The sequence below is a fragment of the Girardinichthys multiradiatus genome, chromosome 7, assembly GCF_021462225.1.
Source record: "Girardinichthys multiradiatus isolate DD_20200921_A chromosome 7, DD_fGirMul_XY1, whole genome shotgun sequence".
NCBI classification, from domain to species: Eukaryota; Metazoa; Chordata; class Actinopteri; order Cyprinodontiformes; family Goodeidae; genus Girardinichthys; species Girardinichthys multiradiatus.
The window spans coordinates 8,408,565-8,434,531 of NC_061800.1; the positions used below are offsets into that span (position 1 = coordinate 8,408,565).

Genomic DNA, 25,967 nt, shown 5'->3' on the forward strand with positions numbered 1-25,967 from the left:
ATTTGAAGGTTGACGTTTTTTGTATTAAAAACACTTTTCTTTTATTGGTCGGATGAAATATGCTAATTTTGTGAGATAGGAATCTTGGGTTTTCATGAGCTGTATGCCACAATCATCCGTATTAAGACAATAAAAGACTTGAAATATTTCAGTTAGTGTGCAATGAATCTAAAATATATGAATGTTAAATTTTCATCATGACATTATGGAAAATAATGAACTTTATCACAATATGCTAATATTTTGAGAAGGACCTGTACACCCTGTCTGAACTGTCTGTTGAACTGTGCATATAAATAAAGAGATAGGGTGTCAAAACTTTGTAGTTGCACTGCAAAGTGGGCTACCCTTGTCACAAGTAAAACTGACTCTGTATCGTTCTTACCTCTGAGTTGACTAAATAATACCTAACACTATCTTACCCGTAAATGGTTTTATCTGTCAGTTAACCTCACTAAGTGTTCTGTAGTCTAATAAACATTTTGTGAGAAAACAATTAGCCTTTAAAATGGGCTCTCATGCTGGAGGTCTTAGAGAGTTTTCCTTGGTTTAATCTGTTTCTGTTACTTTATAAAATGGCAATCTAGATCAATGATGTTGAAATCAAGGCTTTGTAAAGTTTCACCTTCTGCAAATCCTCACAGGGGTTGCAGCAAAAAACATTTTGTTAAAAAATAGAGTTAATTTAAATAGGGAGAGACACCTCCTTGCTGATGTTCCAGATACGAATCTAATATCTCTAAGAATGTTCTCACTGCTCTGTGAATATTACAAAAGTGGCTTTGTTTCACAAAGACAATGACAAGAACAGAATATAAATGAAGAAATGTTGATTCTGGTGGCTTACTTTTGGCACAGCTTTTCTTTTGGGTATTCTGAGACTGGCACTGGCTGAAACATAAAACAATTTATCAGGTGTTGTGAGTGATTATACAGTGTATATTGGCTGGCAGCTCTATTGTGACTGTAATGTAGTCTAGTTTTACAGGCAAGCTTTTCAAAGTGCAAATCAAAACTCTATTTTATTGTATTTAAATGCTAATGAAAACAGTGATTCTGTAAATCTTTAAATGAATATATATTTTTTTCTTACTTTTTACATGACAAAATCCCTAAATCAACATACATGCACCGACTTCTTTAATAGATATATTAGTTCAATGGCGTGTTAACACAAATAACTCACTATATTTAGATAACTTGATATGGTGGCACAAAACTTGATGAAGTTCAAACAAAACATCAAAATGGGGAAGAAGGAGTATTTTAGTGACTCTCATTGTGGCATGACTGTTGGTGCCAGACAGGTTGGTCTGTGTATTTCAAAAACTGCTAATCTACTGGGAGTTTCATGTACAACAATCCCTCAGGTTTACTGAAAATGGTCCAAAAAGAGAAACTCTCCAGTCAGTGGCAACAATGTGGTTGAAATTGTCTCATTAAAACCAGTGGAGAATGAGCAGACTGGCTTGAAATGATGAAAAGTCGCTTAAATGCCCACTCATTAAAACCAACGTAAGAGTAATACCATCTCTGAATGTACAATGCATCAAACCTTGAAGCCCATGGGCTACAGCAGCAGACCACACTAGATCCCAATCCTGTCAGCTAGGAAACTAACGTAACAGTTGCATAGCTCAAAAGAACTGATCAAAAAAGTGTTGCCTGGTCCCATGATAAATGGACTGAACTTATACAGGTCCTTCTCAAAATATTAGCATATTGTGATAAAGTTAATTATTTTCCATAATGTCATGGTGAAAATTTAATATTCATATATTTTAGATTCATTGCACACTAACTGAAATATTTTAGGGCTTTTATTGTCTTAATACGGATGATTTTGGCATACAGCTCATGAAAACCCAAAATTCCTATCTCACAAAATTAGCATATTTCATCCGACCAATGAAAGAAAAGTGTTTTTAATACAAAAAACGTCAACCTTCAAATAATCATGTACAGTTATGCACTCAATACTTGGTCGGGAATCCTTTTGCAGAAATGACTGCTTCAATGCGGCGTGGCATGGAGGCAATCAGCCTGTGGCACTGCTGAGGTCTTATGGAGGCCCAGGATGCTTCGATAGCGGCCTTTAGCTCATCCAGAGTGTTGGGTCTTGAGTCTCTCAACGTTCTCTTCACAATATCCCACAGATTCTACAGAAGTTTGCTAGTCACCAATTGACGGATGTGCTCTTGAGGACCAGGACTGCCACCTATAGACTATACAAACTAAGGAATACTCTTCTGGAATGACTGTGACATTTCTCGCACATTTGATAGAAAACATATTTGACTGGAGTCAAGTAACTTCATAAATCATGACTGAGAACTTACCAAGGTTTTGGTGGCCTTTTGTCTCTTTTCTCTTCGTAGAGAATTTGGAAAATAAAACCATAATTTCTTACTTTTGCTGAATTTTGGGAAGAGAAGGAAGGGATTGCAAAATTGCAGTGAGGCGATATATTTTGATTTTACGCTTTTGTTTAATATGTTATACAGATCAATAACATTGCATTTTTATCCCATCTCTTTGAGACTATTTACTTTTTAAACTAAAAGGTACTTGATTGCAACATGCAGAGTACATCTAGATGGCACTACCTTCACCACTCTGAACCTTTAAACTGCAGACTGTGAATAGCTGTCATAATAAACTGCATTATGGCCTTGAAGGGAGTTAAAAGACGAAACCTATAAATACTTTATCAGTAAATACATATTTTTCAGTTTTATTTTTGTTAGATATGTTTGTGGAGTATTGTTATGTTGAATATACTTCAAATGAGCATGTTTAGGACACTAACATTGACATTTATACATCACTGGTATGCGATATACTTTTATGATTAAGTTGAACAGCCAAGAAAATGTGTACTAGTTCATCTTTTTGCTAAAACATTGTTTTTAGGTTGTTTTTTTTTTGCAGGTAAATGTTGTTTGAACGAAAAAATTCAATGTGGTGAGACTTAAAATATAATAACAGAAATGCACTTAAAACAAATGTTATAACTGTATTCAATGAAGATTGAATTGTATTTGTCTCAAACAACAACTTATGTAGACAGGCTGCATAATTAACAATAATGATACTTCCTCTTATAAGTCCACCATGTGACACTAGCCTACTGCAACTGATTGTTGAGCTAATCATAAGCTGTTTTTTCATTTTTGTTTTTTCTACAAATGAACATCAGAGATATTTTAGAGAACTATTCACAGAATTTGGTCTTTTCCTCCCTCTCGCAAAAGGAGTATGAGGCATGTTTTGTTGATAATATTAATGCTTCAGGGCTACAGCTAAACCCAAAATTAATCATACCCCTGGCAGATTTTGTAATATTATAATTTGACCAGCATATATTTCCTGGTTGTAAATAATATTTACATTTTTGAGTTGCCCAGCCAGAGTCCTGATTTAAATCTTATAGAGAATCTGCGATGGGAGCTAAAATGTAGGGTGATGGCAATGAGGCCTTACAACGTCAAACATCTGGAGCTCATCATCAGAATACCAGAGGAGACATGGAGAAAGCCTCTCTGCAATTATAAGGCTTTGTTTGATGTAATGCTAATAAAGAAGTGTACAATAATTTTTGGAAAGCCATTTTTTAAACAAATTGTAAATTAATGCTACTTTTACACAGATTTTTTCATTTTTTTTAAGAGACATTTCCAATGAGAGGCAAAATTGTTGGTGGAATGAAAATAATTTGAATCACAATTCTGTCAGGGATATAGGGTAAAAACTAAAAGTTTAGAAAGCAACGTAGAACTTTCCTTCTACTTCACAACTTATGTTGTTCTATCACATACTATAAATAATTATCTCCAATAAAATACATTGGAGTTTTACATGATTATGTGCATCAGGTTACAGATTTAATTGCCATTCTACACGCTAGGAGCTTGTAGCCTAAACAACTGTGTTAAAAGGGACATTTTATATATAAAACTTTGTTTAAAATGTTACAAATTATAAATAAATTAACAATTTATAGGAGTAATTGTCCAGGAGCGACAGCGTGACATCATGTCTTTATGGAAATATGTCCTGGTGAGGCCCCTCCCTGCCCCGGTGACATCAGCCGGAGCTCGGCTGCTTTCCTCCAGGAGCAACATACACACACACACACACGCCCTCTTTCTCACACACACACATCCAGCGTAGCCACCGGGAAAGCTCGAAGAGGACTGCGACTGCTCGGCTGTTACCGCTTTTCTTTTTGTCATGGGAAATAAAAACAAGAACTCCTCTCAGGCAGGTAAGATTTCCGCTTTTGGAATTCCTCATCTTCCTCTATATTTGTTGGAAAGGCTTTCTTTTCCACGGAGAGGAGAATGTTACTCTACCTGGGAGCGACTGTAACTTTTCACTGTGGGAAAGGCAGCGCAAGTAGAGCGTGTTTCTCGGCTGCGTGGGGAAAAAACGACAGTGAACCGAAATCTGTTGGACATTTTTTTAGTCTTCTCAACTCCTCACTGTACTCACAGTGTCACACTGAAGCTTTATACGGCTTATTTTTACGTCCGTCTGTCTCTGAGTTGAACCGCTGTAGCCTCTCCGAATGTTGACTGGATCCCAGCCGCTGTAAAACTACAATAACGGTCTTGTTTTGCTCGAAAGCGGCGGCTCATGTGTCGCGTTTAGTCGCTTTTAATCCATCCTTAAATTCAAACCCGCTTGTAAAGCGACTTAAGCCCCGTTTAGCTGTAATAAACGTCAGTAGAGGTGTCACAGCCTGATGGTCTCTATATGCTAATGGTCTGTCCTTAGCTCAAGTAGGGCTGTGGAGGGTTGCCATGACATCCAGAGAAACATAAGACCAATTTTAAGTGACGATTTGACGTCATCACCATCTTCCTCATCGTCCATATCTGCAACCTGCTCAGTTTTTAGAACCCAGATTTACACAGACCCCCAAAAGCCCCCAGCCCTATTCTATATCCTCACAGGCTTTAGTTTAATATTTCAAGTTTCTTAAAGCTATTTTAGTTTTTCACTCTATCACTAAATAATTTATGTAAAGTCAACGTTTACCTCTGTGCAAAATTGTACAAAACTTTAGTCAGTTTGTTTTGTGCATGAGGAACAAAATCCCTCCATACATAACAAATTCAGTGGCTGTAAGGTAAAAAAACCAAACTTTTCAGTAATTCTGTTATCTTTCGTAGTCATTTGATGTGAGATGTAATGAGATCTTGCTTTATTATTATTTTAACTAGTCATTTTTACTGACATGCTTATGTAAACAAACAGCATAGAGTCTCCCTTTGTGCCTTCCTACCTAATATTCATTCAGAGCATGACAGGACGGATTGCCTACCTCTGCATATACGCATGTATGTTTGTATGTATGCTTGTGAGTATGTTTGTCGGCGTAAGTTGGTCTTGTGGCACATCTCTGAGCTAAAACCAGAATCAACTCTAGAAGAGGAGGGCTACTGCTTCGGCACCAGAAGATGTGACAGATACTCATTGGTTAGTGTATATTCACACTATGATTTTCACACTATGTTCCCAAAAAGCTTGGCAGCACAACATTTTGGCTAGTTTGCAACATGTAAACAAGCAATATAAGGAATACATTTTTTGTGGTTGGTATTGAAAAAATCTACATACATCTCAGTGTACTAGCTTTAGTTCTCTCGCAACCTCAGTGTCCCTACAAGGTAAGGATAGGATAACCGTTTTCACCTTTCGGCTGAAAATGCAATTATAAATCCATTTTTCACATACTTATCTTTGTTCAAACTCAAGCAAGTTTCAGATATTTGTTCATCTTATTTGCTCCTATTTATTCATCTTTGTTTTGTGGTGAAAATAATAATTTGGAGAAGCCCTTTAAAGCTCATTCAAATGCTCATTATCTTGATGAGAGCATCTGGATAGTGCTTTAGCCTAGCACTTTACAAAACAGATTTCACTTGATTTATAATCATTGACAGATGTAAAAAATATATTTTTAAAAATATAAAATAAATTTTGAAACTACACTGTGGCGCAGTTGGTAGCACTGTTGCCTTGCAGCAAGAAGATCCTGGGTTTGATTCCCAGCCGGGGTCTTTCTGGGTACTCCGGCTTTCTTCCACAGTCCAAAGACATGCCTGTTAGGTTAATTGGTCTCTCTAAATTGCCCTTAGGTGTATGAATGAGTGTGTGCATGGTTGTTTGTGTGTTGCCCTGCAATGGACTGGCAACCTGTCCAGGGTGTACCCTGCCTCTCGCCCGTAGACTGCTGGAGATGGGCACCAGCTTCCCCGCGACCCACCATGGAATAAGCGGTAGAAAATGACTGACTGACTAAAAGAAATTTCAAAACATTACAGAGTTGCTGCAAAAATGTTGTAAAACTTTCAACGTCCTTCAGCTACAAGAAACGATCAGCTCACCATGTTGAAAATACTCCAGAACTGCTGCTTTTCTCGCCCACCAGACAGACAGACAGAAGTACCTTTCTTTAACCAAACATTAAAGCCAATGATACGTTTACGCATAACAGTTGTCTGCTGTTCGTTGTGTTAGTGCTTTATCCTACATTACAAACACATTACCCTGACACTAGGGGGCAGTCTCAAAATGTTTTGAATGGCCTACGATGTGGACTACCTTTGCTTGTTTTGGTTTTGTTGTTGGTGCTTTACTGTGCAATGATGAAGAAAAAGGAAACAGTGGATATTGGTGCTTGTCGTTTTTCCAGCTCAATTTAACTTCCAGCTAGCATTAGCCTAATGTAAAGCCTCATATTTGAACAGACCTGTGTTACTAGCTTTTTCCAGCACTTCTCTTTATGGAGAAAAACTGATGCCTTCCGATATACAAATGGAACTAGTTTAGTTCCTCTGCTACTTAAAAAAACTTTCAAAAACGAATAAATACATCATCCCCTTGTTTTTAGCTGTTGTTACGTTGATGGAAATGTGGTTGATAAATGTCTCTGTAACTTCCTGTTGTGGAGGTCTTAAAACAGTGCTACCTATTCAGGCTAGAATGGAATAGAATATCTAGAATGGAAACCATTCTTTAACTTGTCATGTCATCTGACTATTAGTGACCTGAAGTTGTTTTGTTGGGGCAATTTGGAATTAGGACTGTACATACTAGTAGGTAATATATAAATCATTTAGAAAGACAGTAAAAAATATAGGTGGAAACAGCTTAACTACAGAGGAGACCTGACCGAGCAGCTAATGTTAAGCTGAACTGATACGTGTTGATATTCATTCATGGTGACATGCCTGTCAGTGCGCAATTCTGTGAGCCAAACACGTTCTAATGCTTACATGTGGTGAGTACACATCACTATATAAATGTGTTGCTCTATTTGCTGCCTGTGTGACCACACCTGTTGTGTGATTGGCTTTGGGTTGAGCAGCCTCTTTCATTTTTGCTGAGAGTCGTTATGTTTCTGCAGGCACTTTTCATTTCAGCTTGAAGTGTTTTGATTACAGTGCAATATTTATTTTTGAATGATCGTCAAATAGAATGAACTCAGCAAAATCAACAGTGTTAAACTGATGGTGACTCCTGTCTCTCCTGTCTCTGCTCTGAGCCCACCGCTTGGGCTTTTTCACATTTTGTCATGTTACAACCACAAACTTCATGTATTTTATTGGGATATTATGAAAGGCAAACACAGAGTGGGTAATAATTATGAAGTGGAAGGAGAATGATACAATGATACATGTCCGTAAGTGTGTCATGCATCTGTATTAACACCCCCCCCCCCCCCCCCACCGCCCCTTCCAACTCAGTCCTTTGTAAAGCCACAAGTCACTGCAATTTCTATGGCAGTTGCAAGTCTTTCGGATATATCTCTATTCTATATCTCTACCAGGTTGATACATTTAGAGACTGAAAATGCTCTCCCTTCTTCTTTGTAAAATAGCTAAAGCTCAGTCCGTCTCCTTTGATACCTTTTGAACACCAGATTCTCAGTTGGATGTAAATCAGGGTCCGTATTCACAAAGAATCCTAAGACTAAAAGTAGCTCCTAGTGATGTCACTCTAAGAAAAATCTCAGAGTTTCTCAATTTTTCTTAGACTATTTGGTTAGATAAGATTCATGAAGCATCTTAGGCCTTAAGAGAGCTTCTAAGGTGAGAATATGTTAAAAGTAGTGAGGAGAACCTTTAGTGAGCCTAAGAGTGTCTTTAGCAGAGAAGATTGTGGAAAGACAGAGAGAAAGGAGAGATATGTTTTTCCTTGTGTACAGCGTTTTAAGTGCCTTGTTGCTGAAAAGCACTATATAAATAAACTTGACTTGACTTGACTATAGCTCTGGTTGCATGTTAAGAGAAGGTTACCCACAGCCCCAGTTCAAGCCTTCTGCAGCCTCTAACATGTTTTCTTCCTGCTTTGCCCTGAAATTAGCTCCAGACATCTTACTATCAGCTTTGACCAGCCTCCCCCTCCCTGCTGAAGAAAAGCAACCCACATGATGATGGTGCCACCGCCAGGGTTTACAGAAGTATCGGAGTAATATTACATGAAAACAATTGTACGCCGCACTTTTCAGATTTGTATCAGTAATAAGTTGTGTTTGCTCCGTAAAAGTATTTTGTGACACACTGTAAGTGGGATCACGTGGGATCAGGTATTTCACAAACATGTTAAGAATCATTGAAAGTTTATTATAAAAGACTTCATCATATAATACAAAAAATATCCTTCTGCACATATTACAAGCATCTCTAGTAATAAATGAAAGAATCCGTTTCTTATACTGCCAACTAAGTTGCTTGAGATCAGTTTTTGTGGGGATTATGTTGTATCTGTTCAGACGTTGTTGCTTGTATTGGTGGTTCTGTCTAAGCCCAGTCTCTGCTCCTGTCAGCAGACATTTCCAGGAACCTCTCAATGAGCTCCCCAACAACATTTCCACTCTTGATTGCAATGTAAATTTGAGCAGTGCACGTCGCTGCCAGGACTGAACTGCAACCGCTGGCTTGTGAGAATCTGTTTGTCTAGAACAGGACATTTTATCACCCTTCTCTCATCGAAGGTCCGATCTTGTGTTTTAGCTGGGCTTGAATGGACGTCTTTGTGTGAATGTGAGCATGTGATTCCAGATAAAGCGGCCTCCTCCCCTCCAGGGATGAACACGCGTGTCACCTGGTTCTAACTGATTACAGCACGAGTCACGACAGCGAGGGCACAGCCGGTGTCGGCATCAGACAGGCAGCTGGTGGCTGCCACCCATCCCTCCAAACACCCTCAGCCCAGGGTCATCGTCCCCGGCACATTAATAATAAGAGTGAGTCATCATGGAGCGCTGTCTTTCCCCCTACCCGCCTCCACCAGTCGTTCATGCTATAGACATCAGTTGACTGTTCACTGCTGGTGCTACCTGCTGTTAGGAAGGAAACATCAGTTTGATTTGCATCTCCCTGTCAGAAATGTGGGTTTATTTTTAGCATGGTGCCTTTTGGCTACAGGATTTCATTGAACAGAGTGTGCAGAGTTTTTGGTCCACCCTCACCTAAAAGAGAAGAGCACTGATAAAGAAAGGGAGTTGAAAAGAGATCTCTTGGCTGTTTTGATCTGCACAGTTCTAAGAGCTATCTGAAAGCTGATGAAACAGAGCAAAGAATGAAATACTTTCACGGATTATTGCTTTGGCAACATTTCAACCACAGATAGGAACAATGAAATGACATAAGGGGTAAATAGAAAACGGGTAGATGGTGTTGTATCTTTTTATGTGTGTGTGTGTGTGTGTGTGCAGGGGGGAGGGCTATTGACCTACAGTGGCTACCTGAAACATGTCCGCAGGTGGTGGTTTTCCATTTACGCTCCCAATTAACATTTACTGAAAAAGATGCCTGAAATTGTTGTCAGTTTGAATGAGATGTACCTAGAGAGCAGCTTGTGAATAGAATTAGTCTTTTTTAGCTTTCAACAGATTTTCTTCCAAGATTTCCCTGATTTTAGCTGCACTAAACATGTTAAAAAGTCATAAAACGTCTTGAGCTTAATAATCTTAATTTTAGGCCTCACGAAATCTTACGTACACCAAACAGATCTCAAGTGGTATTTATTAATTAAGTCTTAAATCTGTGTTCATTTAAAAGTGTATATTTAACAAGTCTCAGCTTATAAACAGTGATTTTAATAGTGCGCTAGTAACTGTTATGAAATCAGGCAGCTTAGGTGTAATTCTCCTAACATATGACTAAGACGACAGTCGGTCACAGTAGACAATGTTTTATTGAACTTGCTTAAATCAACAAATGTAAATAGAAGTTAATGACGTAATTCATTAAGTTATTTTTTATAATTGATTTAGGCTGTAAATTTGGACTGTAGATGTTTTGAAAAGTCTTTTTAAAACTTGCAGAATCTCTGACTTGGCTCTATCCGTCTTCCCATCCCAGTCTCCCTGTCCCTGGTGCATCTCCACAGCATGGTGTCTCCACCACCATGTTTCACAGTGTGTATTTAAGTGACTCCTAAAGTGGCATGTATTTAAATGCCACTGGATTTTATTCATGGGTCAGGGTTATCAGAGTAGGTGGGCTAAAAATAAGTTCATGCTAGATTTAGCAGATAATGTATAAAACATTTTAAAACCATGTATCATTTTTTCTTCCATTTCAATATTATTCTGTACTTTGTTTTTCTCTTAGATGAAATCGCAATAAAGTACGGTCTTGTACGGTTGAAGCTTGTGGTTGCAATGTGACAAAAATGTGGAAAAGTTGAAGCAATAGGAATACTTTTGCCAGCTATTGTATGAAAAATCACTTTTGAAAACAAACAACCCCTGGGATGTTTTGTTGTAATACAACTAGAGGAAGTGGCGTGCTTGTTGGGAATTGTTTTTGGTGTATTTCATTTTTTTCTGTATTCAAAATTTATGTTATACAAGATTGCTAGGATTGGCTTAGAATATAGTGTGTTTGTCTTCTAGCATTTGTTACAGTGTAAGGCCCATTTTTCCAAAATATACTACGATGTCAGAACCAAAATATGATAACTTCCACCTTCAGGAGACAGACCGAGCTCTTGGTGAACGAACAATTAACTAGATGTTTCCAAACAGCATATCTCAAACCAGGCCTTATATCATGGTGGTATCACAGCAGAGTAATTATTTTCTTGGGGGTTTAAATGCCAGCCAATTTTGCATGTTCTTCTCCATGCAAGTTTAGGCTTTCTCCATGTATTCCAGTTTCCTCCCACAGTTGAACAAAATGTGGGTTACGGAAATTCAAGATTAAATAAAACTTTCAGAGTAAATGATTGTTTGTCTTCTATATGTTTGTTAGTCTTGAGATGGAAAAGTGACCTAACCAGGAAGTAGCTTGCCCATTGAATGGTAGAGATAAGCCCCAGCCCCCAGCTCCAACCCTGCCAAGGATTAGGTGCTATCGATGGATGGAGTTGCATTGTTTTGGGGGAGGGGTGACCAGAGGAGGATGTCTGAAAGCAATGGTCTTCCATATTTGCTAAAAATATACCTGAACATTTTGCGACTAGTGACGAGCCGGGTAGAAACTCAGCATTCTCATTTTTTTCTCAGTCAGTGAATGTACCATGCCAAAGTGCCACAGGGGCACTTTAGCTACAACAACTTTCAGTGTGGAAGTTGTTACTGTGTGAATAATACTAAAGATTAGCTTTTGATATTATCAGTGAGGGGTTATTAAGGTCAGAAGAAGAACCAAAACTGTATAGTGAGGATTTTATACCAAACATGCCTGTTATTCTTTTAGACTGGTCATTTATCTCCCTTGCTAATTTTACTCATTTGGTCATTTTATGCCAGACTTTTTCAGGGACCAATAGGAGCCATCTGCCACAGTACGTCAATTTGCACTTGCCTTAGGGAAGTTTTGTTGAAATACAATAAAACTAATGGACTTGGAGTTGACTTCAGTAGATATTAGGAAGACTGAACTCATTTTATTAAATTGGGCTTTCAACCTTTGTCATTTTACATTCTGGATATGGAAATGCTGACAGTAAAACCCCCTGTTTACTTTAATAGCACTGGAAAAGGGCAACGTACAAGCCTTACCTTCCTTTCACACTCTTGGTGGTAAAGAAGAATCAAGCTTCACTCATCTATTGGTATCTTCTCTAATTAAGATACAAGCTTCATATCTTGTTACCTGCAGGGCTTCAGAGTGTGGAGTCATGCTCTGGAGGAGAGTACAGAAAGTGAAGTTTAGGCTGCTCTGTGTTGGGCTGGGGTATAGTTAAGGGTTGTGTTGCACGTGTCTTTGGTTGACTTTGTAGCTATTGTCTTTGTGGTTGTGATGAGACTGACAACGCTAAAAGCAGTCTACTGAATTTCAGAGTGGCTGTTGAACCTGATCCCTAACCTGCTTTTTGTTGTCACCAGAATGATTAAGTTTTCAGGGTTTTTATATTCTTAAGATCGCATTTGGGGATTTGCATTCCTCACATTCTTCTTTTTTTTTCCACAGCCAATTTCACCTTGTTGTGTTTATATTGCAGATTTAAAGGTTGAGTGATGGCTGCAGCACCACTGACAGAAGTTACGCAAAATAATTCTGCTTGAGATTGCAAAAAAGGCTAAAGAAGAAGAAGCTAAAGAAGTTGTAGCTAAATTCTTAAAATCAGCCAAAGAAAAATTGCCATGTTTAGTTCTGTGGGCTGAAGGTAATGGAACAATTGCATGGCAGGAAAAAAAAACAAAAAAACGGTCATTTTAATATTTGCTTGTGTCCTTGTCAAGTGTTTTCAGTTTTCTGTTGTTACCTTACAGTGTTAAAAAATTGCCAGTCATTATCTAATTCCTGTTTCCTTTTCCTGTTTTGAAGAACTTTCACCCTGAAGAGTAAGCTAATTAGTAGCAGTAGTTTTCCTGTTTATCAGAAACATTCAGCCGGTTCTTACTGTGTAGTTATGTGTTGTGTTGGAATGACTAAACGCTTTCCTCTAGATCTACCTTAGAATGTAACTGCAAAGAAAAACAACCTATAACACCATGTCAGTATATTTCCATTGCTACTCCTTTCTCATGCTTTCTATATGTTTTATAGACAAATGTTGACAACAAAATTGATACACAGAGTGCTGTTTACTGAGTACGTGAAGCTCTAAGGCTTGTGTCTGGAAGACCTTGTCAAAAACTTGGTATTACTATAGTGAGCTTCCTTTGTTACATCAACTGTTCATTAAGCTGATTGTAAGCTGATTTTTCCCCTACAGACATGGAAGCTTATCATTACTATGGCAACTAGTCTTTGGTTATTAAAGAAGTTGGAACATGCTTAGGAGTTTTCAGTAATATAGGGGTCTGAGGGAGAAACAGGGAAACCTTTGACACAGGTTTTCTATGTTAAATTTATGTATCCACCTTCCTAGGTCACTATGATACATTACTGTTAGTAACTTCTAGACCGGCAGTTTTACGTGTAAACACACCAGCAGAGCAAACACAGGTAAAAGCATGAACTTTATCTTAAATGGGGTGAATAATTGATCTTAAATGTCATATCAGTACCTTCTTCTTTCAAAGACTGGGGGATGACTTAAAGATCATAGACAAATGTAAATACTTATTTCTGAAAACTAAAATCATACCTGATCTGCTTTCAGCAAAAGAATTGAATTCTTTTCAGAAGCTTATTGTGTTTATTTATGCAGCAATAGTTCCCAACAAATGTAGCCCAAGCAGTGGGAAGGAATTTTCCTCACCCCCGGGCTTTGAATGTAATGTAGATACTTCAGCCACATTTATTTTCATTCTTCGTCCACGGGTAATCAGCTGAGGCCACAGCTTAAGCTTCGTCTCATTAAAAGGAGTAGGATAGTCAGTGCAACATGTAGGCATGTGCAGGCGTGTCCGAGCTTTGAAAGGGCATGGGTGTGTAATTATTATAGCAGAAAAAAAGGAGTTTAATTAAACTGGTAACTGCCAAATCAAACTGCTTTGCCATTGCTGTGGCTATCAAACCGCAAGTTGCTAGCATAATCAATCCTCCGCCAGCACCACCAATAATACCTTGGACATTGGATGAGATTGTCAGATTATTGTTCTGTTATGGTTTTTGTTAATTGCCTGACCCATATGCACAACACTTTAAAGAGACCGGAAAGAGTTTAAAAGTCTTCATCTTTGTCGTCTTCCGCTTTATCCGGGACCAGGTCGCGGGGGCAGCAGACTCAGCAGAGACGCCCAGACGTCCCTCTCCCCAGACACCTCCTCCAGCTCCTCCGGGGGGAGCCCAAGGTGTTCCCAGGCCAGCCGAGAGACATAGTCCCTCCAGCGTGTCCTGGGCCGTCCCTTGGGCCTCCTTCCGGTGGGACGTGCCTGGAACACCTCCCGAGGAAGGCGTCCAGGAGGCATCCGGTATAGATGCCCGAGCCACCTCAACTGGCTCCTCTCGATGTGGAGGAGTAGCAGCTCTACTCCGAGCCCCTCCCGGATGGCCGAGCTCCTCATCCTATCACTAAGGGAGTGCCCGGCCACCCTACGGAGGAAGCTCATTTCCGCCGCTTGTATCCGGGATCTCGTTCTTTCGGTCATGACCCAAAGTTCATGGCCATAGGTGAAGGTAGGAACATAGACCGACCGGTAAATCGAGAGCTTCGCTTTTCGGCTCAGCTTTCTCTTCAACACAACGGATCGGCACAGCGCCCCCATTACTGTGGCAGCCGCACCGATCCGTCTGTCGATCTCCCGCTCCATTCCCTCACTCGTGAACAAGACCCCGAGATACTTAAACTCCTCCACTTGAGGCAAGAACTCCCCTCCAACCTGAAGAGGACAAGCCACCCTTTTGCGGTCGAGATCCATGGCCTCGGACTTGGAGGAGCTGATCTTCATCCCAGTCGCTTCACACTCGGCTGCGAACTGCCCCAGTGCATGCTGTAGGTCTTGGCTAGAGGGGGCCAGCAGGACCACGTCATCTGCAAAAAGAAGAGACGAAATCCTCTTGTCCCCAAACCAGAGCCCCTCCGGCCCTTGGCTGCGCCTAGAAATCCTGTCCATAAAAGTTATGAAGAGGACCGGTGACAAAGGGCAGCCCTGCCGTAGTCCAACATGCACCGGGAACAGGTCCGACTTAATGCCGGCAATGCGAACCAAACTCCTCTGCTTGTACAGAGATCGGATGGCCCCTAGTAAAGGGCCCCCGATTCCATACTCCTGGAGCACCCCCCACAGGGCATCACGAGGGACACAGTCGAATGCTTTCTCCAGGTCCACAAAACACATGTGGACCGGTTGGGCAAACTCCCATGAACCCTCGAGTACCCTGTAGAGGGTATAGAGCTGGTCCTGTGTTCCACGGCCGGGACGAAAACCACACTGCTCCTCCTGAAGCCGGGGTTTGACTATCGGCCGGACTCTCCTCTCCAATACCCTGGCGTAGGCCTTACCAGGGAGGCTGAGGAGTGTGATCCCCCTGTAGTTGGAACACACCCTCCGGTCACCCTTCTTATGTAGGGGGACCACCACCCCAGTCTGCCAATCCAAAGGCACTGTCCCCGTCTGCCACGCAATGTTGAAGAGGCGTGTCAACCATGACAGCCCCACAACATCCAAAGACTTGAGGTACTCAGGAGTCCCACAAGCCAACCACAGCCGATAGGACTCCTTCTTCAGCTTGACAGTGTCCCTTACTGCCGGTGTCCACCACCGGGTTCGGGGATTGCCGTCGCGACAGGCACCGCAGACCTTACGGCCGCAGCTACGGGCGGCAGCATCGACAATAGATGCGGAGAACATGGTCCACTCGGACTCTATGTCTCCCACATCCCTCGGAATCTGGTCAAAGCTCTCCCGGAGGTGAGAGTTGAATACATCCCTGGCCAAGGGGTCCGCCAGACGTTCCCTGCAGACCCTCACTATGCGCTTGGGCCTGCCAAGTCTGTCCGGCTTTCTCCTCCCCCAGCGGATCCAACTCACCACCAGGTGGTGATCAGTGGACAGCTCAGCCCCTCTCTTCACCCGAGTGTCCAAAACATGCGGCCGAAGGTCTGATGATACGACAACAAAGTCGATCATTGACCTCCTGCCTAGGGTATCCTGGTTCCAAGTGCACTGATGAACACCCTTATGTTTGAACATGGTGTTCATTATGGACAATCCGTGACTAGCACAGAAGTCCAATAACAAAACACCGCTCGGAGTCGTTCCCCACGTGGGCGTTGAAGTCCCCCAGCAGAATAATGGAGTCCCCTGGAGGGGCACTATCCAGCACCCACGACAGGGACGCCAAGAAGGCCGGGTACTCCGCACTACCACTCGGCCCGTAGGCTGAAATGATAGTCAGAGAACTCTCCCCAACCCGAAGGCGCAGGGATGCGACCCTCTCATCCACTGGGGTAAACCCCAACACGAGATGGCTAAGCTGGGGGGCGACAAGCAAACCCACGCCAGCCCGCTGCCTCTCATCGCAGGCCACTCCAGAGTAGAAGAGAGTCCAACCCCTCTCGAGGAGATGGGTCCCAGAGCCCACGCAGTGCGTGGAGGCAAGCCCGACTATTTCTAGTCAATATCTCTCGACCTCCCGCACAAGCTCAGGCTCCTTCCCCCCCAGTGAGGTGACATTCCACGTCCCTAGAGCCAGCCTAAGCATCCGGGGATCGGGCCGCCGAGGTCTCCACCTTTGTCCGCCGCCCATTCCTCTTTCCCTCACGGTTCCCCCTGCAGGTGGTGGGCCCACTGGGGGATTGCCTCGCGTCTCTCGTTCGGGCTTGGCCCGGCCGGGTCCCGCGAGGAGCAACCCAGCTACCAGGCGCTCTCCGACGAGTCCCGACCCCAGGCCTGGCTCCAGGGTTGGACCCCGGCTCCACCGTACCGGGCGACATCACGTGCCCCGATTTTGTAGTTGTAGTTAGGGGTTCTTGAACCGCTTTTTGTCTGACCCGTCACCTAGAACCTGTTTACCATGGGAGACCCTACCAGGGGCATTTAAGCCCCAGACAACATAGTCTCTAGGATCATTCGAGCACTCAAACCCCTCCATCACGTTAAGGTGGCGGTTCAAGGAGGGGAGAGTTTAAAAGGTTTATTAAAATAAATAAATGGTTATAACATGAGATCTTGATCCTGATCGGGTTCTTCACTAGGGAAATTGACTGTAGCGTCACTGGGGAAGAGATGAGATGTGAGTGGGAGCAAAATGATCAGAGAAATGAGGAAGGAAGATAAATGCTGACTTACTGGTGGCTGCAGAAGATGATGCCAGGACAATGAGCAGGATCTTGACTTGGGCGTTGGAGGGTGAACAGATTGCACAATGTAGAGCAAAATAAGGAGCCTTGAGGTTGCCAACTGTGGATGAGATTATCCAGAAGATCTTGCGAGGAAGTAGATGGCTAGGGTCTTGAGGTCCAGGGGTTCTCCTGTATGAGCCCGGAGTTAGCAGACTCACTGATACATACATAAGCTGATACATAAGAAAACAGGAGACTCAGTAGGCTTGGGTTACCACTGTAGGTTAACAGTCAAACGTCAAAGGACTGGCAGCCAGCTCTTTATATACTACTCCAAACGAGCTTGATTCCTAACAGGTGTGCAGTAGCATACTTGCAGCTCTCAGGCCTCCAGCGCTCCCTGCACAGGTGGAAGTGCACCCTCCAGTGGAGAACCTAGGGACTCCAATAGACAGACACACACAGAACACAAACCTGTCATTTGTGTAGAGGGAGAAGAGGAGTGGGGAGAGAACACACCCCTGGGGTGCACCGGTGCTGAGGGTTCTTGTGTGGGAGAAGATGGTCCCCAGCCTCACCTGCTGCTGCTGGTTCAGGAAGCTGATGATCCAATGACAGGTTGAGGCTGGGACTTTGAGCTGGGTGAGCTTCTGGTCGAGGATGTCTAGGTTAAATAGTGTTGAAGGCTGAGCTGAATTCCACCAACAGGATCCTGGCGTATATCCCTTGGTGGTCAAGTTGTTGCAGGACGTGTAGTCCCAAGTTGACTGCATCATCTGCCGACCTGTTTGCCAGGTAGGCAAACCGCAGGGGATCCAAAAGGGGGCCTGTGATGTCCTTCAGGTGCTTCAACACCAGTCACTCAAATGATTTCGTGACCACAAATGTCCGGGTGACAGGCCTGTAATCATTTAACCCTGTGATGGTGGGTTTCTTGGGTACTGGGATGATGGAGCGTTTGAACCTCATACAGCTCCAGTGACTTGTTGAAGATCTCAGTGAAGATGGGTGCCAGTTGCTCGGCGCAGGCTCTCAGGCATGATAGGGAGACATTATCAGGTCTTTAGGCCTTCCTTGTTTTCAGGCGCTGAAAGAGCCTATTGACATTTTCCTCTGAGATCTTTAGTACAGGCAGGGGGTCGGAAGGTAGGGGGATGGTTGATGTACGGCAAGAATTTGTGTCTGAGAGTTTGGTTAACTTGGACATACTGGTTCATTGATCAGAAATAAATTGATATTTTTAGGACTCCAACCAACCAATCACTGTAACTGCTAGTCAAGCTGAAAATGGATCAGTTCTGGTAACCAGCTGATTTCTCTGCGCATGACTTGATGCAACTCTGTTAAGGATTCTTCACTGTTTACAGTGTTTGACCATTCTAATCAATGACTTCTGGCTTTATTTTTAACAAAATATTAAGTAGTGCTGGACAGTTGCTAAGATTGGTTTCCAATAAGATGATGATTAATGAACTAATGTTCCTATTAGCTTCGCCTTCCCTCAGGTAACTTTATTAACAGTTTCCTATTGCCTTCAAATGGCTTCATATATTTAACAGAAGTTGTTAAAGCAATGTAAGGAACAGTTTGTTCCTACTTTACACAGTGTTGAGCTAGTGTGCTGGTTTCTGCTGTAAGTAGAAATGATTTTTTGTGAAAGTGGAGCCCTCCGAGTTTGACATGGAAGATTTCAGAAAAGGTCCAGATAAAACATCTAGATAACCTTACCTCTCTACCAAATGAGAATACAACTGCACCATCAAGTAAAAGCAAACAATTCCCCTGCTTCTCATCCAGGCCAGTAGTATCAATAAAAAGTCCAGAATCAAATAGCAAATTGTTTCTAGTCAAGAAAGCAGTAGAACGTTCATGTACATTGGGATAAACTCATCTTACAGTCAGTTTGACCGTCTGAAGCTGATCTGCTGCCTCCTCCCCTCTGTGGGTGCATTTCGGTTTAGAAAAAAATTTATGACTAAAACGATCTTTGGCTGTGCTCTTTTTAAAAATTTTCATCTGACTTCTTTCATCAGTTATTCTTATGTATGTGCCTGACAGTGCAAGAAAGTAAGTACTGTCATCTCTCCTGGCCAACAAGCTCTTCTGCAGCATACCTGGAGAAGTGCTGCTGGGCTTTATAGAGGAGGCAGATCTGCTGACTTCAACCAACGCAGCAAACCTGTGGCTCCACTGCAAAATCGGTTTATTGCTCTCAGCTCCTTTCAAGAGACTGAGAGAAACGACAACAGTTATCAAAAGCATAAGGAGAGACCATTGGACAATTCCATATATGTAGCTCTGTGGTTTACTTTATTCATGGAAGCGTTCGATAAAGCAGCTGGTCCATTAGTGCCACCTTGTGGTAGCAGCAACACATTGCAACCAGTTGCTGCTAAAACGTTTATGAGAAGTTACCCCCCATCTCTGTTGCGCTTGTATGGTGTACATACTTATTATAAACATGTTATTATGTAAATCATACATACTCCATCTGGTGTGCATCCTATGCAGTTTTCCACTGTTCACTATTTGACTCAATTTCTGTTCAAAACTGTAAAGCATTCCCTCCAGGTGAGTTCACCTGAGCACACGCAGGTTCCAGTGTCTGGCTAACATACGGCTTTAAAGGATTTTAAATACTTCAGATTTTTTCCATTTGGTCAACTTAAGTTAGCCATTGTGCAACTGACTTTTTCAAACAGCTGATACACTGTATTGTACCTGCCAGTCATTCTGGTTTAAGCAGGACTAAAATTAAGCTTGTTTCACGTTTACTTTAGACATACTGATTACAAGACAATGGATCGTTTTCTGCAGCTATGTTGTGGTGTAGTGGGAAGTTCTGCAATTCAAAAGTTGTGGGTTTGATTCTTTCTTCCTCGTGCCAGATGTCCATGTGCCCCTGGGCAAGGCAAGCGCCATTGCCTGCCCTTCCCTGTATGGGTGTATAAATGTGTTGAGGTTGCGAGTGCAATCAGGTGAATGTGGCTGTAGTGTAATGCGCTTTGACTGGTCAGAATGACTAGAATAATGCTCTATTATTCAATCCATTTACCATTTTGTTGTGTTTTAAAGGGTGACTCTGCAGATTTGTAGACAGATTTCCACTTTGACGTTTGTTTGCACCGTACGCATGATTTTGGATTCCTCTTTGTTTTCGGACACTCGAGGCCTCGACAGTGTTTACTCAGCGACAGACTCATTGTGTCTCTCACCGGATCCAGCAGCTCCCACTAATGTGCAGATCCTGGATCAGATTAAATGCATGTAGTCCCAAAGCAAATTAATAAATTTGCTTTATTGGGTTTCTTTAAGAATGAGAAAGAGTACTCATACGTTGTCACTTCACCCATCCTTTATGTTGCTCTGTTTGAAGTCTCTTTCTTGACTATGACTAAGCATGCAAGAACAAAATGTTAGATGTGGTGCTTTAAAGGAAATCAAGCAGGCAGGGAGAGTCAGCAGAGATCTAGCAGCCTCTCATCACAAAGGCATTTCCTCCCCAGCCACTTCCTGTTAAGGAACACTTGTCTTTAAACTCTGAGCAGAGGCTTAGCTTGCTCTCAGGGTTAATATGGAGCCAGTTCTTTGGTCATAGGGATGCTTTTAGTGCTGTGGGCAGAACATTGGATTGTCTTTGACCTTGTGGGTTCATTGCTGTCATCTACTGCAATCTTCTGCTTTGTACAAAAACACATAGTATGTTCCCTTGTTTAAGTACGTAGTCCAAACTGAACAAGGTGTACAGGTTGGAAGGTTCCGTATCAATTTATGATGTGTGAGGAAAAATATCATGAACAGAAATTTAATGAGTGGCACAAAATATGTAGCTAGATCTAATTTCTAATATATACTCATAAGCTGGTAAAACATGTCATTGCATTAAACTATATGATGCTTATCTCCATGCTATCCCAACCATTTACAAAGCATCACTTGAGCATAAATAGGATAATTTATGGGAAAAAAAAAGTATATATATATAAGCTAATCGTTTCATTTGGCCCAATTCAATAATGCTGTCAAGGTTGGTGGATCATAATCTAATCCAAATGATCCAACCCAGTCCAAATATAATACAAGAAAACTAGTCTTGTTTCATTAATACTAATTTGTTTAAAGTTATTTTAGAAAACCAGCAAACTGCATTAATCTTTGCTTCAATTCATTTCCCCAGCATGTACTCCATGTCTGCAGAAAGCACTTTCACCTAAATCAGAGTCAGGAAGTGCAGTTTGGGAGGGGGGTGCTGGTTAAAGGACAGTATAGAGGCATAAACAAAGATAAAGCAGTAGGCCAGGGATACATGTCCTGAACCCCACAAGCAAGACTGGAAAAAAGAAAGAAAAATGTCCAACAGCATGTATCTACAGACCAGGGAGAATCCTAGCTGCAAACTATGATCTCCACCGGAAACACTACCAGAGACACTAAGGAAGTTCATCTACTACTTTTTTGTACTTTTTTCTATGTTTCAGTGGTTATTGTTATTTGAGATTTGAAACTCACCTGTTGTCCAAATATTTGGAACAGGCACAAACATTTAAATACAAAATGTTAAGTAATTTGTTTGCAACCTATGTGATCTGTAAAAGTTGACTATTGTTTTGCACATGGACATTAGTTATCTGGAAGTCAATCTGAGATTTAGATATTAGAAAATAATACGATGACGATAATGTTGGTACATTTTGCGATAATATCAAGTGCAATATGTACCTATTTTCTTCTTTCCTCTTACTCATCTGTGCTTTCATCACTGTTACCTTTAGTCTTTTGGGTGATGTCATTAGTGTCTAGTGTGAGTATCTGCTGCTGTGGGACCAACTGGCTACATATTACATTAGCAGGTAAAATGCTAGTTCATAACACTTATATATTAGCCAACAGTTACTGCACTCCAGACAGTCCTTTGGGATATGAATGCTGCATACACTGATATTACGATCGTGAGATATTTGTGATATATTGTGGAGCCCTAAGTCATACAGTGATAGATGTGGGCGATGTGGGAGAACATATTAGTGCATTAAAACTTTCCATACATCTACAACTGTGCATTGTTGTAAAATACTAATTACATACTTAGACATATTTTGTGTACATACATGTTGATGTTCTAGTCTATTTATTTCACCACTTACTCCTTCTACCTCGCTGGAGCTACTGTAACAAACCTAATCTCACAATAGTTGTTTTTTAATGTCCCAGGGGCTTAGTATATTTGCTATAAGTTTAACATAATAACAGTGAAACATGCATTGTGGACATTGTATGTTTACAGTATTAGTTCTAGGAATGTCCTGATCTGAATTTTCTGTCCCTGATAACAATGTGACTTTTTAACAGTGGGCAACTGCCCAGATCGATTCTCTGTATGATACTTCATTGAAGTTCATAAAATCAATGCATTGTATCTCAGCAGCTTTACAGTAAAGTAAACTTAGACCCTACATTTTAGCAGTATTACATCATTTACATCTGTAGGGCAAAACGAAGGTACCAATAGGCATGGGACAATGTAAGATTCTCAAAGTATAATGATCTTGTGAAAATGGATCGACTTGCTTTATTTATTTGAGTCCCCACACTTACTCCTCTACAATCTTCAGTAAACTCACATCCTGCTGCTGTTGTTTTCATGCAGATCAGTTTGCTTAATGCTGACCAGTTACACTCTGCAGAGATCTCTTCATTTCATGCATAGAGACATGTTGTTTCTCCAACTTCACTACCTTGAGATACTTATGCAGGTCTTTAACATGTGATTTATTTTTTTAACCTATTGATGAGCACACTGTCAGTATTATGCTTTCTTCTGAATCTGTATTAAAAATAATTTGCCACCAGGCTTCGAGCTTCTCCTGGGACATCCACCCTACAGGAAGTGAACTGCTGAAAAGAAGGAGGGTCATGGATGGTAGCTTCACCGAACACTTCCTCTGCTGGGACCATGAAGGAAAAGTGCAGTGATTTTTTTGTGCTTGCTGAAAGCTGGGACATTCTCCTATGACTGCTCTGGTGAATTGAAGCGAGGAAATCAGTTTACAGTGCATCACTGAGGTTAACTTGGTGCTGCTCCTTCTGCCAGCTGACAATCCCAATCTAACACGGCCCAGACGGGAAATGAGACCAGAGGTTGGAGAATGTCAAACGTGATTTAAATTTTTTATTCATAGCTTTAGTCTACCATGGGAGAATTTTATTGGCCTGATTGAGCAAATAACACAGCAGCAGCTCTCTCATTTTTTCTTCCTGTTCTTGCTGCAGATGATGGACAGACCTGTAGGTATATTCAGGATGGTGCAACATCAAGCCAGTACAACATAAATAAACAAAGCAATTTGTCATTTGGGCTATCACATGAAGACCTTCATTCTTGGGGTTTGCTCTCAGATTTAATAAAGTCAGCTTCTGTTGCTGATCTTAAAGTGAACAAGATTAAAATGATTTGTCAGCTGTTTGAAAATACCGTGACTGGCTAACCGTTAGCTGCTTATGATGATAAAGTTAGCATCATGTCGTTGGCAAACATGTTGGTGAATTGTTACATTGCTCTTAATTCTATGACTATGTCAAAATCTAAAGTACTAAATTTGCTGTGTGTTACTGTTCATATATACCTTAATTGTTCTGTACCTAAGGTGTGTTACATTGGCGCAGACGCAGTGTGGAGGTTGGACTTTGAGAGTGGGTCTGCATTAAGGATTGTTTGGCAGTAAAAAAAAAGCTTGAGCTTTGGCTTTAATAGCAGCTTTTGTTCCAAAAAGCCTTTTAATAAAGCATTTAAAAGAGTTCTGAGTCGCCTGGCTCTTACCTGTGAGCACGGGGCTTTACAGTACCAAGACTGGTCAAGCCAGAAAGATGTTTATTGCCCTTTAATCTCAAGCACAGTTTGAGATTAAAGGGTAAACTGTACATCAGCAGGGTCTGACATGCATCAAAAAATACCTGTTATTTTGTATCAAACAATTCACACCACCAGCATCTGGTCAGGGGCCAACACTTCAAGGTGCGCTGCTCAGTGATCCTTTGAAACTTTTTTGTAATCTGATAAAACTATCCAAGGCTGGAGTCTAATAATCTCTCCAGTATCATCGCACTTTACTGCAACATGTTTATTGTGTGTTAAAAGTACCAATTGAGGCGCATTAATTGACGAGACATACCACGCACGTCCGATGTGTGTTCTCCTTCAAACAACCATTTTTCTATTAACAAAAACACAGAAAGGCATACTTAACTGCTTTTTGGAATTAGTATCACCTTAGTTTGAAAGTGAAAACTGGAAAAAAAAAAGCCCCTTAAATCCTTAACAGGATTGTTTTCCACTAACTTTAGATTATCTAAAACATGTGATAGGTGAAACATTTGCTCTAGTTGTTAACATAATTCAACCGTAATGCTACTAAGGATGGATAAAATATATTAATATTAAATATTTGAATAATTTTTCAAGGTAACAAAGTGTTTACAATCATTGCTTTCATTAGCTATTGTCTTTTATATCACTCATATCTGGTGAAACTAGATTGCTAACATTGTTGGCGATAATGCCCCAAGTTATTTGCTGAACATCAAGATGTCTTTCTAGGCAGGAGTCCTTATTGTAACACAAAGCGTACTAGATTAAAGTCTAAAACTGATATTGTGTCTGTTTCTGCTGTCACCATTTTATTTTAGGGATAATTAGACATAAAACCATGTAAAGCAATGTCAGCTACAACTTTACTGCAGTATAACTGTTGCGTCTCTTTTCTTGAGTACAGGTAATTCATCCACAGTCTTAATGCATGCTTAATAACTTAACGTTTGATTTGTGGGGGGAGGGGGAGGGGGGTTGATTTGATTGTTTGTCTCATTGTAGAGAGTGATTGAGAGTTTCTCTGCAGTGGAACTGGGAGGTTGGCTGCAGACACTTTAGGAAATGTGGAGGTGTGGCTGTTGTTGGACTTGTACCAGCTCGCCCCACTGAAATCTAATCAGATCGGGATTCAGACATTTAGGAAACTGGTGTTAGTGCTGGGTCCTTTGATGTTGTTTCTGAGCAGTTTTTAACGGGTCCTGGGTAGGCATGGACAAATGGGGTTTACATTGTGATTATGATATTCTGCGGTATTGCAATTACGATTAAAACTATTTTAAAAACCTCCAAATCTCAGAAAAAAACAAATGATGCTGAAAATAAAACTAACCCTATATTGAATAAGCTACTTCACTACAACAACTACATTCAGTAGTGGAACTGTGCTGCTGAACTGCTTTCCACACCAACAACTGGTTACTCGTCAATGATTGATTGTATACAAAAGCCTAAGAATACTGCTTTAAATGCAACATTTAATGTGAGAGCACCAGAGTTTTAGGTTGTCAGAGTGGGTTGTCTGCATCCACTATGGTCTAATGTCTCACGGGAATAGTAAAACGATTGTGCTAACGTGTGCTGCAGCTCTGTGGATGAGGCCAAGCAGCAGGACACAGAAATAAGTCTGTGAAGAAAGATTTTAAGTTCAGGTAAATTTACACTACCTCTGGTTATTTGACAGCTTTCTTGTCATTATCTGTGCTGTCCAAAGTACAAAAATATTCCAAATTGTCTTCCCTGTACTGTCTTTCGTTCAGAACTGGTTCTGTCAGTTACCCCTTATGGACCAGATGTTTGAGGTCTGACCAGCATTGGTTCAAAGTTAGAAAGCTCTCTGAACTGATGTAGCCTTAGTGTGTTTTTCCTCAGCCAAAGAGCCACCACAGCGGCACGTGAGTACATCAGTTAAAATAAAAACCAGCATTTCTCACCACTGAGAGGATATTTTATGAGCCGTGCT

At 41.2% G+C, this 25,967-nt stretch overlaps 1 protein-coding gene across 1 annotated transcript in view; it reads left to right on the forward strand.

The window, feature by feature from the left end:
- Positions 1–3,938: 3,938 nt before the first annotated feature.
- LOC124871098 (SH3 domain-binding protein 4) overlaps positions 3,939–25,967 on the forward strand; it is a 75,130-nt gene continuing 53,101 nt past the window's right edge. The window contains exon 1 of the mRNA XM_047370102.1: positions 3,939–4,267. The gene's annotated coding sequence lies outside the window, so the exon portion shown is untranslated. The remainder of the gene's footprint in view (positions 4,268–25,967) is intronic.